We start from the raw sequence: 9,763 nt of genomic DNA on the forward strand, positions 1-9,763 counted from the left end.
GTCTCCATTGTGAGACTTCTTGTTACTGTTTTTGGCATATCAAATACTCCACGGTAGCTTTCCAGGCTCTGCGGAGCGAGCAAGCTACTCCTTGGTAGATTGCCGTGCTTTCCGAGAGGGATGAAGGAATTGAACCCAGGTCAGCTGCATGCAAGGTAAATGCCTTACCCACTGTGTTATAGCTCCATCCCAGAAAAGTTTATTGGAAACAAAATAGAACAGAAAGAAATTCCCCATTAGGGGAAGAATTCAGTATAGGACTAAAATAACTATGGCTTGCTTTTTGTGAGGGGGTGAGGATTGGGGCTGTGAGGACCCACTTAGCTGGAGAACTGCCATGTCAGACTTCGTGGCCTTCTGAGTTACTTAGCCTCTTCCAGGAACAAGAAAAGCAGAAAAACCAGATGTTTGTTTCAAAGATTACATCCCCAGAATGTAACGGTTAGGGAGGGGACTGGATGTCGAGGGCCCAAATAAAAAGGTATAAGATCTCGCTGAATTTAGTGCTCGGGGTCCTTGTTGAAGCTCGATGCATCGGGCGGATATTTGGACCCCAGCCATCTGGAACAATAAACCTCGCTTTGTAATTTGCATTATCAGTCCTCTTCTCTGTCACTGAGGGGTGGTCGACTCCACACTAACAGGGGGATGTAGAAAAATTGTGTCACTCTTCAAAGCGTGAGAGTATTCCCATTTGTTTCCCAGAGATGTCTTGTTAATTTAGGGCCCATTTATGCTGTTGAAACTAACACCCTGTATCTATTAGGGTCCTTTTTGGTTATTTATTTGATCATCACCCTGGGTATTGTCCATTATCTCTTGGTTTCCTGGGAAGCCAAGAGCTGGGGTAGAATTTATGGTCTTGGGAAAGAGTAAATTACCCAATCTCAGAGAGAGTCGAGGAATTGGCTAGGCTGTCTAAAATGCAGACTTAAGTCAGCTAAAATGGAGCCACAGCAGCAGTGGGCAAGGGGGAAACTGAGGCTTTCTCTGTCCCTACAGATGTAGAAGCTGTGGCATTGGTGGGCTACTCCTCAGACCCCAGGTTCTTCAATATTTTCAAGAATAAAAATATTGAGAAATAAAGATGCTCAGATTCAGAGTTGGAAACAGAAAGGTTCATTGGAGAGTAAAAGGGAGAAAATTAGTATAGAACTAAATACGGTTCTATTTGGGGATTTTTTTAATAGGAAAAGTCGGTCTTTAAGTTACTTATCAAGTGACAAGAATGATTTGTCAATGCAAGCACAGAGGGGGTCTGGCTAGTTTGGGAGCTTCAGGGTCATCTATTTGGCCAGGAGCCTTACGCATCCCCATGGCCTCAGTCTCCTTGAGCCTGAGGTTTGGGGCAGACCCTAAGATCCTGGGGAAGCATTAACTTCCCCTGTGTCAGAAAGAGCTCCAAAATTTGTTGGAATGTTGAAAATGTAGGATGGGGACAGTCAAAAATGGGACTGTCCACACCAGCTGACCAGTGAAAACAGGCTTCTCCTCTCATTATTTGGTTTTTAAATGAAGACACCTCCTTCACGTGAAGTTCCCTTTCTCCACTCCCATCTTGTACACAGACTCAAAGGACTGACTTGAATACTACACTGAGAGAGACAGAAGGAAAACGGGCAGGGTAATACTAGAAACAGCATGCCCCTAGAGAAAAAATTACAATTCAGAAAGAGTCCAGGTTATACATTCATGCTGAGACCCCAGGTTATACAGAAGATACCCCCCTTAAACACCCTGCTTCCCAACATTCCCTTTATCTTACCATCTTGCATGTCTTACGGCCAATTAAAGATGCTCACTGACCCCCCCAGTGAAGACAGTATTAGAATAGGAATTTGTATTCCCACTTTTCTGTCTTCCTACTTAAGGACAACCTCATATCCCAGATTTTATGCCCTCCCTTCCTTTCCTCCAGTAAAATTTCCACTGAATTCTTCCCCGTCTCTCTCTGGTCCTCTGTATTCAGCGTTGACTGCCTGAGGTCAAGAATCTGGAGTTCACTGCAAGAGGATCTTGTTTCTCTTTTGATGTGCATATTTGCATTTCTCTGATTAATGGCTTTAAACCTCTTTACCAATTGGCCATTTTGTAAGCGGTCTTTAGAAAATGCTTATTCAAGTAATTAACTCATTTTAAACTGAGTGATTAGGAGATTTGGATGTGTTTATTTTTCTTTGGCTATCCGATTATAGGAGTTCAACATCAAATAAGCCCAGCATAGAAGAAGAATTATTGCTTTATTCGGCTTGCTTACATATTATAATCAAGATAGAACAGAAGTTTGGTTACCAAAACTATAGGGGGCCTGGTGGGAAGCGTTAATCAGTGTGCTGTCTTAATTATACGATATGAAAAGTTCTAGAGATCTGTAACATAACTTTGTTCCCACAATTAACAAGGAATTTGCACTTTAAAATGTTTTAAGAAAGTTTTAAAGAAAACAACATGGACATTTTGTGAAGATTATGCAAATAAATGCATTGATATTTTCACTTGAATATGAGAGAAAAGTATTGAAAAAGTGAATGTTAAGTCATTTTGTTGGTGTTTTTTTTAAGGAACACATCTGGCTCGGCTCAGGGCTTACTCGGGGGCTGTGCTCAGGGACCACTCCTGGAAGCCTGGGCGACTATATGAGATTCTGTGTCAGCCTATGTAAGGGAAGCACTTTATTCAGAGTACTTTGGCTTCAGCCCCCAGTTGTAAAGTCTTATTGAAACCACACTAGAATAATGGTTTATATTTTAAAGACAACAATCTCTCCCTTTCAACACAATTACTAGAGGGTCTTTTCTCTGACTATTCTGCTTAGCTTGGGAAATTTGAGAAAAAGGGAAGAACCGCAATCTGAGATGATGTATTTAGTATAAGATTCACTGATTTACCGTGAGGCTAAATTCTGAATTTCTGAGAAGGAAATGATCTCCTTTACTCAAAAACAGTGAAATTTTGCTGCAGTTTACAAATTGTTCTCCATATTTGCAAGATTTTTCATATGAACATTATAATTGAGAAAGGATATATACTTATTTTAATTGAAAAGGAAATGTGTGCTTATGAGTTTTTATTTGAAGTATTTTATACATACATATATATTCAAAATATCATTTTAATGGTTATATAGTCTAATTTAAAAGGATTAATAAACCACTTAGCATAACTGTACAATATTAGTATGTTCTAATTTTTCTAATTTAATATAAGCACAATGAGTAGGGCATTTGCCTTGCATGCGGCCACCCAGGTTTGATTCCTTTGTCCCTCTCAGAAAGCCTGGCAAGCTACCCGTGGCGTATTCAATATGCCAAAAACAGTAACAACAAGTCTCACAGTGGCGAAGTTACTGGTGCCCGCTTGAGCAAATCAATGAACAACAGGACGACAGTGCTACAGTGCAATATATAATTTCAAATATTTGATTTTGACTATTTCCCAATAGAAGACAGTAATGAAATAGAAACTTCTATTATTCATATAGTCTACTAACATATTCCAGTCAATAAAAGTACCTAGCTATTACACTATAGCACTCTTGTTCCATTATTCTTTGATTTGCTCAAGCAGGCACCAGTAATGTCTCCATTGTGAGACTTGTTGTTACTGTTTTTTGCATATCAAATACACCACGGGTAACTTGCCAGGCTCTGCCCTGCAGGTGGGATACTCTTGGTAGCCTGCTAAGCTCTCGGAGAGGGGTGGAGGAATCCAATCTGGATCTGCCACATACAAGGCAAATGCCCTACCTGCTGTGCTGTAGCTTCAGCCAAAACCAAGTACCTAGAGCAGAAAAATACTATTTAAAGAATAAATATTTAATTAGTGTCAGGCAAAATTGCAAATTGGCTGTAAGTAGTATGTCATTTCTTCTAGTAGATTCTAGGAAGATTGAAAACCTATTTGATCTTTCTGAGAACAGTAAATATCTTAGTTTATTTTCAAGCCACAGATCTATCTGCCTAAGTTCTGCATTTGCAATACAATGTTAAAGTAGAAAATATTCCAAGTTCCTGTAAGATCTACAAAGCATGTATTCATTAATGAGCTGTGCTAAATTTTATTTCCGACCTTAGGCCTTAGTCTTAAATATCCACATAAATCTGTATTTCAAACTGGAGGGTGAAAAAGTTTTGCAGCAATAATAAGAATTTTGTGCCTACGATTAATATAGAGATCAGTGACGTGTCTGAGATTTTTTTGGGCGGGGCATGTCCAGTGGTACTCAGAAGTTACCTGTGACTCTGTCACCAGGGGTCAAGCCTGGTCAAGAATCTTAACCTTTGTAATGTACTATCTCTCTAGCTCTCAAAATTTTGTAATCCACTCATATTATATTCACTTATAACATGGTTTCTTACTAACAACTCAAGCAGATGTTTTTATTGCAATAAAATTTTAATATTAAACATTTATTTAGATAAACATAAGTCAAATTTAGAAGCATTTTTCTCTATGTTAGAGACTTTTTAGACTATATTTTATATTTTCAACTAGAAATATTAATTCTAATTTCCAATAGTTTTGCTATGTCACAATTAAGTGTAAGTGGTGATGGCTTATATAACTGATAGAAACACAATTTGGTGGAAAGAAGAAATATTCACAAAATATGAATCCATTTAGGAAAACGAAGATATTTCGAGAAATTCAATTTTCTCTCCTTTTTTACCCATTTACTGAAAACAAAGTTTGAAACCAAAACTAAAAATGTTTTTTTAACATCTTTCCATTAAATTGTGCCGTATAAAAATATGATGTTATAGCTTTTATACAAATGTTTCACTGCCATTTAGTAATTTACTCATTTACTGTGACTAGCTACCCTTGTTTTAGCAAGGATTATTTAAAAATAATTCATAAGACTTTTTACAATCAAATTCTCTTAAGGTATTAAACATATATTATTAACTATTAATTTACATCAAAATAGATAACTTTGTCTTAATCAGAATAGCTGTAAGATTTTTGTACTATATATATTTTCCTCAAAATTATAAGTAATAATTCTTTATAATTGCCTACTTATCAGTCTACTCAGACAAAATTAAAACCTCTCATTTACCTTTGCCATCTTAACAAACAACAGAAAGTTATGAAATGTTGATTTCTAGGCAAGACTATAAAACTAATGTTTGTGTGTTGACAAACACCTTTTACTACTTTTCCAAATATTTGTGTTATTTTTTTCTTTTCTATTATGGAACTGTATACTATTTCAACTATCACTAGCATTCGCATGGGTAAATTTTAGGTCTATAAATAGAAGCACAATTTTATTTATTATCTACTACTAATCAATTTTATTAGTACTAACATTCCCAAACTTGTTTTCTTGGGAATATTAGTACTAATTTAATTTCATTCCTGATTTGAAATAATCATTTGTGATTACTAATTTTATTTCCATTGTTCTATTTTTGTGGTCTTATCTGTAATATCACATTCTTCTCTAAAGGAAAGAGAGCTAAATAGAATTGTAGGATTAATCCTGTGAAGGAGTTGGAGGTGTCTGAGTAATTTTTCAACTTTTAGAATTTTGTGCAAAAGCATAGATACCAAAGAACACCTGCAACTATGAAAGGTGGCATGCAGTATACTGAACAGATTATGAGAGACTATGTGGTAGGTAGGTAGGTAGGTCTGGAAGGAATGGAGCTTTTGTTATTGATCAGTTTTAAGTAGAAGTGGTTAGATTTATATTTTAGAAGTAGTCTCAGTGCACCTACATTTGGCAAGATGTGATGAATTGCCCCTTTCCTCCTCTCAGAGAAGCTTACCACACCCTTGCTAACATCCCTAATTTGGTTAAAGTCTATCTTCTTTTTTTAAATTTTTTTAAAATTTTATTGAATCACCGTGAGATAGTTACAAGCTTTCATGTTTGGGTTACAATCTCACAATGATCAAACACCCATCCACCCCCCCACCTCCCCACCCCCCACCCCCCCCCCCCCCCCGCCAGTGCACATCAGGGAGATGCAAATCAAAACAACAATGAGATATCATCTCACACCACAGGGACTGGCACACAGTCAAAAAAACAAAAGCAATTAGTGCTGGTGTGGATGTGGGGAATTCCCACCAACCTTCCCACCAACCTTCACTGTTGGTGGGAATTTGGACTGGTCTAGCCTTTCTGGAAAACAATAAAGTCTATCTTCAACCTTTCCTTTGTGTTGGATATTGACCCTAAGTGCTTCATCAGTCAATTGCCCCCTTTCTTCCTCCCAGAGAAGTTTAACATGCCCTTGCTAGCATCTCTAACTTAGTTAAAGTTCATCTTTAACCTTTCCCTTGTATTTTACCTCTCATTATCATAGTTCCCCAATTCAGTCTTGATTACTTGTAAGCCAAAACTTTCTGGTAATTCTGAATTTGTATTTGTACTGCTTTGTACTGAAAGTGTTGTACGTTTGTACCTGCTTTTCTATTTCCCCTAGGGCCTTTTTATATTTTACTATAGAGCAACGTTCTTTGGTTAAACACAGAAAGACAATTAATTCTGTGCTCCTAATATTTGGGAGTTGATTGACACTGAAATATATCTACTCCTGGGCATAATTCCTAAGTCATAACTAATTGACTCAGGCTTCAGTTTCTGTAGTTCCTAACACCCCAAAGGGGACGTCCCGCGTGGGACTGAGATGGACCCGGGGCGAGTGGAAAAACTACCCAGCATCAAAATGGGACATTCTAGAAAGCATAAATGCATGGTCTTGATGCAAGCTGTTACAACCTAAGAGACAGGACCCCCATGGGGAAGGACAAACTGAACTGGCTTGAGAACTTAGTCTGGGATTTATGGTAAAAGCCTTGCTTGCTCTCAGAGCCCAGAAAACTAAGTGTAAAAAGCCTTGCTTGCTCTCAGCCCAGAGAACTAAGTGTTGGGATCTTTGTCTCTTACTGTGTTTATGCAAACAACTGCAAGTATTGATAATTAATACAACTAAAAGGAAAGATAAAAGCAATGTAGTCGCTGGGAGACAGAGTGTTTTCTAGAGTTGATCTCCTCAAGAGAATTTCCTTAGCCAAAAGTTTACCTATGTAAATGACCAATCACATCTGTCCTTAGTTCAACCCCCCTTCAGATGTTCTATAAGTATGCTAGCAACTCTGCATTGAACAGGCCATTTTCACCATCAGACTGTGGTCCCCAGACTCCCCCTCTCCTGTCTCTCTGTGTCTCTTGGGGAGCCCTGGGGAGGTGGTGAGGCGGAGAGGCAGCTCAGGGCCATGGAACACACACACATGTCCAGCAGCAGTAGTCCCCCGAGGATTATTTTGTGAATTTGCAATAGATATGGGGTCAATGAGACTGGATAATTTGTTACATTTGTTTTGTGAAATATAGCATCATTGCAGTGAAGTTCACTTGTTGATTCAGGAACAGTGGCAGATTTAGGAACTAGGGAAAAATGGTACCATGCTGTCTTAATTATTACTGTTTTGTAGTAGAGTTTGAGGTTGGGGAAGGTGATGCCTCCCATCTTCTTTTTCCCCAGAATTGCTTTAGCTATTCGTGGAAGGTTGTTGTTCCATATGAATTTCAGGAGTGTTTGGTCTACTTCCTTGAAGAATGTCATGGATATCCTTATAGGGATCACATTGAATCTGTATAATGCTTTGGGGAGTATTGCCATTTTGACAATGTTAATTATCCCAATCCATGAGCAGGGGATGTGTTTTCATTTCCTCCTGTCCTCTTTTATTTCATGGAGTAGTGCTTTGTAGTTTTCTCTGTACAAGTTCTTCACCTCCTTAGTTAAGCTAATTCTGGTGTACTTGATTTTCTGAGGCATGATTGTGGACAGGATTACTTTTTTCATGTAACTTTCTTCTCTCTCATTATTTGTGTATAGGAAAGCCATGGACTTTTTGGGTACTGATTTCATAGCCTGCGATTTTACTATACAAGTCTATTGTTTCTAGGAGTTCCTTGGTAGAGGCTTTGGGGCTCTCTAAATATAGTATTGTATCATCTGTCAATAATGAGAGTTTGATTTCTTCCTTTCATATCTGGATGCCCTTAATGTCTTTCTTGCCTAATTGCTATTGCAAGTACTTCCAGTACTATATTGAACAGAAGTGGTGATAGTGGGCATCCTTGTCTTATCCCTGATCTTAGAGAGAAGTCTGTTAATTTTTCCCCACTGGGGATAATACTTGCTCAAGGCTTGTGGTAGATGGCTTTTGAGGAAGGTCCCTTCTATACCCATTTTGGTGAGATTTTTCATCATGAACAGGTGCTGGATCTTGTCAAATGCTTTCTCTGTATCTATTGACATTATCATATGGTTTGAATTTTTTCTTTTGTTAATATGATGGATGGGTTTGAGTGATAGCACAGTGATAAGGCATCTGCCTTGCACATGGCCAACCTGGGTTCAATTCCTCCACCCCTCTCAGAGAGCCCAGCAGCTACCGAGAGTATCCTGCCTGCACGGGCAAGAGCCTGGCAAGCTACCCGTGGCATATTTGATATGCCAAAACAGTAACAACAAAGTCTCACAATGGAAAAATTACTGGTGCCCGCTCGAGCAAATCGATGAGCAATGGGATGAGAGTGATACAGTGATACAGTAATATGATGGATTATGTTGATTGACTTCCAAATGTTGAACCATGCTTTATCCCTGGGATGAATCCCACTTGCACAGCAGGTAGGGCATTTGCCTCTCATGCGGTTGACCCTGGTTCAACTCCTCCATCCCTCTCTGAGAGCCTGAGAAGCTACTGAGAGTATCTCACGCTCACAGCAGAACCTAGCAAGCTACCCATGGCATTTTCTATATGCCAAAAACAGTAACAACAAGTCTCACAATGGAGACGTTACTGGTGCCCGCTTGAGCAAATCAATGAGCAAGGGGATAACAATGACAGAGATACAGTGATTGAACATTTAAATGGAGATGCTCATGAAGAGCAGGATACGAGGCTGATATTTAGAAATCTTGTTAGCCAGACAGTACAGGTTTAGATTAATAAAAAAATGCTATAATTAAGGACCTGATGAGAGTGTAAGTAGTCAAGGACAAAAAGAAAATTAGCTTGAGAAAAATAAATTTAAGAATTGAGCATAAGGGCTGGAGAAATAGCATCACAGTGCTTGCCTTGAGCCCTGAAACCTTTGGGTGCGACCCATGTCTTGACTTATCATGGCCCCTAACCCCCCGCAGAAAGAGTCTAAAGGAAAGTGAATTAAAATGCTCAAAGGTTAAAAAAAAAAAGTCACCAGGTATGACAACATGGAGAGGAGAGAAAATTACTACCAAGGAGTTCTCCAGGTAATTGATTTTACTTCACTAAGATTCCTTTGTGTTGAGTGTTATTATTTTTTAAATGGCCTATTTTCATTAATATGTAATAATAATTTTAATGTTTTAACATATGTATTTTTCTGTATTTTTAATACTTAAGTCATAGCATAAACTTATTCTTCCATTTGTGAACTTTATTTTTTTTTAATTTTTTTTTCTTTGGTTTTTGGGTCACATCTGGCGATGCACAGGGGTCACTCCTGGCTCATGCACTCAGGAATTACTCCTGGCGGTGCTCAGGGGACCATATGGGATGCTGGGATTCGAACCCGGGTTGGTCGCGTGCAAGGCAAACGCCCTAACCGCTGTGCTATTGCTCCAGCCCCAACCATTTGTGAACTTTATAGGAAATTATCTTGAAATTCTAGTGTATTTCGTTTCTTTCTTTTCTTTTTCTTTAGGATTTTGTTTTTGAGTCACACCCAACAGTACTCCTGATATACTCC

The sequence above is a fragment of the Sorex araneus genome, chromosome 2 (assembly GCF_027595985.1).
Source record: "Sorex araneus isolate mSorAra2 chromosome 2, mSorAra2.pri, whole genome shotgun sequence".
In the NCBI taxonomy this organism is placed as follows: Eukaryota; Metazoa; Chordata; class Mammalia; order Eulipotyphla; family Soricidae; genus Sorex; species Sorex araneus.